We start from the raw sequence: 4,784 nt of genomic DNA, 5'->3' as shown, positions 1-4,784 counted from the left end.
GTTTGAGAATAGGTTGAGGTCGTTTCGGCCCCAAGGCCTCTAATCATTCGCTTTACCAGATAAAATTGTTCACGAATATCTCCCGAGCACCAGCTATCCTGAGGGAAACTTCGGAAGGAACCAGCTACTAGATGGTTCGATAAGTCTTTCGCCCCTATACTCAGGTCGGACGATCGATTTGCACGTCAGAACCGCTGCGGACATCCACCAGAGTTTCCTCTGGCTTCCTCCTGCCCGAGCATAGTTCACCATCTTTCGGGTTTTAGCATGCTTGCTCTTCCTCCGCTCCACCGGACGAGCCGGACGGAACGGGGTGGCGGTGCGCCCGACCCAGAGGGCCGGGATCCCGCCTCGTGACGGCCCTGTGCCGACCTTCACTTTCGTTATGCCAGGATAGGTTTCGGTAGACCCCCTCGACTTGCAAGCCTGCTTAGACTCCTTGGTCCGTGTTTCAAGACGGGTCGAATGAGGAGGCCTCGCTCACGCCCGACAGACCCTCCGCTTCGGCCGAAGCCGCGGCGAGACCGGACCCTCCGGATCCCGCCGGCCACGCGACAGCAAGCTGTGCACGCGACCGACGGAGACGCCGGTGGCCCGGACCCCGCTGCCTGAACCCCCGGGGGGGCAGGCCGTCACGCAGAGTCCTCGACAGAGAGCGCAGTGAGCAACCGTGACGGGCGGCGTAAGACGGCGAGGGCCGAAGCCCCCGCACGCCGCAGCCTCGCCCGCCCCTCTGCTCCGCTCTTCGGTCGGTCGCCGGGAAGGGCGCCGAACGGTAGAAGTGCGACGCGGACCGGACGGCGAAGCGCCGCGGGTCGGTCCCGAGGGATCCGAACCCGCACACGCTGCCGCGCCGACCGCGCCTGAATCAACCGGACGCCCCATGTAGCATGCGGCACTCATCCGTTTACTTCTTGGCAGTTTCACGCAATGTTGAACCCTCTCTTCAAAGTTCTTTTCAACGTTCCCTCACGGTACTTGTTGACTATCGGTCTCGTGCATAGTATTGAGCCTTGGATGGAGTTCACCACCCCTCTTTGGGCTGCATTCTAAAACAACCCGACTCTTGGAAAGCTTTCCCTCCGGCCTTCGAGTCCGCCCTACGGGCCTTACACCCGCTGCGGGTAAGCTGCAGCCCCGATCACAGTGGACTGCGGCCGGACTCTGTCGACCGGAGTTCAGTTTCCTTACGCCACAGGTCCCTCGCACCGCAAACGGGCGCGGGGATTCGGCGATGGGCTCTTCCTGCTTCGCTCGCCGCTACTGAAGGAATCCTTGTTAGTTTCTTTTCTCTCCGCTTAGTGATATGCTTAAATCCAGCGGGTAATCTCATCCGATCTGAGGTCTGGAATCGTGAAAGACACGTGGAACGTGATCGGAGTCATAGCGGCGACCCGGGGTCTCTCCTTCCCCGGCGCTCCCCGAAGAATCGGGTCGCCGGCGGGAAAGGGTGGCCTACCATGCGCCTGCGAGAACGCAGACGGGAGGACGAGAGACCCCGCGATTGGGTCGACCGGCTCTGCCCGGCAGAGGCTCCTCGACCGTTCCGGGGGGTCGGACGCTGGACCGCACCACGGGCGCATACGTCTACACCCCGATGGCACGTCGCACGACCGACGAACCCCCGGTTACCGATCGAGCCTGCTCGCCGAGTTTCACCGGCGCCGACATCACAGAACTCCATCTGACACTGACCCGACGCAGCCGGCCGTCGAAGGGACGGCTGCGGCCGGGCGCTCCTCCGGCGCGCGAACACGCCGACTCTGTGAGTGATTGTCTTCAGACGCTCAGACGGACGTGGCTCGAGGAGCAGAGCATCCCCGAGCCGCCATTTGCGTTCGAATAAGTCGATGATCAGTGAGTTCTGCAATTCACATGAATTCTCGCATCTAACTGCGTTCTTCATCGACGCACGAGCCGAGTGATCCACCACCAAGAATTGTCATTTGCCACTGGAAGACTCCCGCGTTCGCAAACTCTCCTCAGAGCCGAGGGAAGAAGTGGAACGGAAGGAGAAAGGACACGGGGACTCTGTGCCTTCTTTGCTTGTGACTGGAAAGAAATATCCTCCGTCGAGCCGAGGGGGGAAGCGGGCTCCCTCCTTCCCCCCACCGCCGCGAGGGCGGGTCGCGCGAGTCAGACTCGCCGACTGGGGGGAAATCGGGCGACACCGGTGCCCCTTCTCTGCCCTGCGGAGAATGCCTCGAGGAGCGCCGCGCCGCGGACGGCGACGGCGTCTCCACCCTTGCGGGACTTCTCCCTCGAAGCTACCGGGAGTGCGAGACTCCGTGAGACAGACGACGAGAGAAGAACCGGGTACTCCCCGGGCTGGTCTGTGTGTGACACGCCCGTCTCCTTTTTGTCGGAGAGAGCGAAGGCGAAGCGCGGGGTCTGACCTCGACCGTGGAACGGGGAAGGAGGCGGTGAAAACCCCGCTCGAGTCCCCCCGGCTTTTCCAATTTGCTCTCTCCGCGTGTCTCTCTGTGACGGCTTTTCCGACATTCCCCCTTTGTTCCCTCTCCGATCACGGAGGGGAAGGGTTCTGTTAATGATCCTTCCGCAGGTTCACCTACGGAAACCTTGTTACGACTTTTACTTCCTCTAAATGATCAAGTTTGACCGTCTTCTCGTCGCGCCTCGACAACCGGCCGAAGCCGGGGGTGCCAGACGGTCGATCCGATGGCCTCACTAAGTCATTCGATCGGTAGTAGCGACGGGCGGTGTGTACAAAGGGCAGGGACGTAATCAATGCGAGCTGATGACTCGCGTTTACTTGGAATTCCTCGTTCAAGGGACACAATTACAAGTCCCTGTCCCCAGCACGGAGAAGTCTCAGCGGATTACCCGGACCTTTCGGCCGAGGGCAAATGTACCCGCTGCTTGCGCCAGTGTAGCGCGCGTGCGGCCCCGGACATCTAAGGGCATCACAGACCTGTTATTGCTCCATCTCGTATGGCTGAAAGCCATTTGTCCCTCTAAGAAGTTCGCGGCTCACCACGACGGGTGGCCGGACTATTTAGCAAGCAAGAGTCTCGTTCGTTATCGGAATTAACCAGACAAATCACTCCACCAACTAAGAACGGCCATGCACCACCATCCACAAAATCAAGAAAGAGCTCTCAATCTGTCAATCCTCACTGTGTCCGGGCCGGGTAGGTTTCCCCGTGTTGAGTCAAATTAAGCCGCAGGCTCCACTCCTGGTGGTGCCCTTCCGTCAATTCCTTTAAGTTTCAGCTTTGCAACCATACTTCCCCCGGAACCCAAAGACTTTGGTTTTCCGGAGAGTTGCCCGCCGCGTCATGGGAGGAACGCCGGCGAATTACGAGTCGGTATCGTTTATGGTCGGAACTAGGGCGGTATCTGATCGCCTTCGATCCTCCGACTTTCGTTCTTGATCAATGAAGACATTCTTGGCAAATGCTTTCGCTGTCGGGCGTCTTGCGACGATCCAAGAATTTCACCTCTCACGCCGCAATACGAATGCCCCCGGCAGTCCCTCTTGATCATTACCTCAGGATCTCAAGACCAACGAAATAGAACCGAGGTCCTCTTCCACTATTCCATGCTGAGCTGTTCGGGCACTTTGGCCTGCTTTGAACACTTCAATTTTCTCAAAGTAAACGTTCCAGTCTCGCACGGCACTCAGTTAAGAGCACCGCACGACCAACCGAATCACTGGCCGGGAAAAATCTCCCACGACTCCCGTTTGACGGGGAGAAGGGGAACGGGCAGTGCACGCCTCACGGCGGACCGCCCGCCCCGGCCAGAAATCCGACTACGAGCTTTTTAACTGCAGCAAATTTAATATACGCTGCTGGAGCTGGAATTACCGCGGCTGCTGGCACCAGACTTGCCCTCCAGTAGATCCTCGTTAAAGGATTTAAAGTGTACTCATTCCGATCACAGGGCCTCCGAAGAGGCCTGTATCGTTATTTTTTGTCACTACCTCCCCGTGTCAGGAGTGGGTAATTTGCGTGCCTGCTGCCTTCCTTGGATGTGGTAGCCGTTTCTCAGGCTCCCTCTCCGGAATCGAACCCTGATTCTCCGTTACCCGTCACAACCATGATAAGCGCATAACTTACCATCGAAAGTTGATAGAGCAGACTTTTGAAGGGAGCGTCGCCGGTGCAAGACCGTGCGATCGGCATGATTATCTAGAGTTCACCAGCGGAGACCGGACCCCGAAAGGACCGGGCTGGCCTTGTTCCTAATAAGAGCACGCTTCCCCCGAAGGGTCGGCGCTTTGTTGCATGTATTAGCTCTAGAATTACCACAGTTATCCATGGTATAAGACTTTCTCCAATAAACCATAACTGATCTAATGAGCCATCTGCAGTTTCTCTTGTATGTTCAGGATTGTACTTAGACGTGCATGGCTTAATCTTTGAGACAAGCATATGACTACTGGCAGGATCAACCAGGTAACGGTCGACAGAACCGGGCTGGGCCCGTTCGCCGTCCGGGAGTCGCTCTCGCACTCCCCTCTCTCTCTCTCTGAATTCTCAATTGTCGATGCCGTGCTATTACGGTACAGTGATCGAAGAACCGCCCGAAGGGATTCTCGAGGTGTGTATCTCTACCCGAGTCGACTGGGTCGTCTCGAGAGGAGTCGCAGTGGTCCCGCCTCGGAGACGGGACCGGTTCGAAGCGACGCGGGAGGGCGACGGCTCGTCCACTGGAACAGGGGAGAGCAATCGCACGCCTCGAGCGTGCATTCGTTGCTTGGATGAAAAAGCCCGTACCGAGCGCCGAGTGCAACACATGGTCGCAGCAACGGCAGCATG

At 58.3% G+C, this 4,784-nt stretch overlaps 3 non-coding genes across 3 annotated transcripts in view; all 3 read right to left on the bottom strand.

Annotated features, from left to right (window-relative positions):
• Nucleotides 1-1,347, bottom strand: part of LOC139968415 (large subunit ribosomal RNA) — a 4,028-nt gene extending 2,681 nt beyond the window's left edge. The window contains exon 1 of the ribosomal RNA XR_011793413.1: nt 1-1,347. This exon is cut by the window's left edge and continues 2,681 nt beyond it. This is a non-coding gene — a ribosomal RNA (large subunit ribosomal RNA).
• Nucleotides 1,348-1,781: 434 nt separating this feature from the next.
• LOC139968228 (5.8S ribosomal RNA) lies at nt 1,782-1,941 on the bottom strand. The gene has a single exon (XR_011793265.1). It is a non-coding gene; the product is annotated as a 5.8S ribosomal RNA (ribosomal RNA).
• Nucleotides 1,942-2,546: 605 nt separating this feature from the next.
• LOC139968345 (small subunit ribosomal RNA) lies at nt 2,547-4,424 on the bottom strand. The gene has a single exon (XR_011793350.1). It is a non-coding gene; the product is annotated as a small subunit ribosomal RNA (ribosomal RNA).
• Nucleotides 4,425-4,784: the final 360 nt, after the last annotated feature.

This window comes from Apostichopus japonicus, chromosome 5 (genome assembly GCF_037975245.1).
Source record: "Apostichopus japonicus isolate 1M-3 chromosome 5, ASM3797524v1, whole genome shotgun sequence".
Taxonomy (NCBI): Eukaryota; Metazoa; Echinodermata; class Holothuroidea; order Aspidochirotida; family Stichopodidae; genus Apostichopus; species Apostichopus japonicus.
This window is presented reverse-complemented; position numbering and strand designations above follow the sequence as displayed.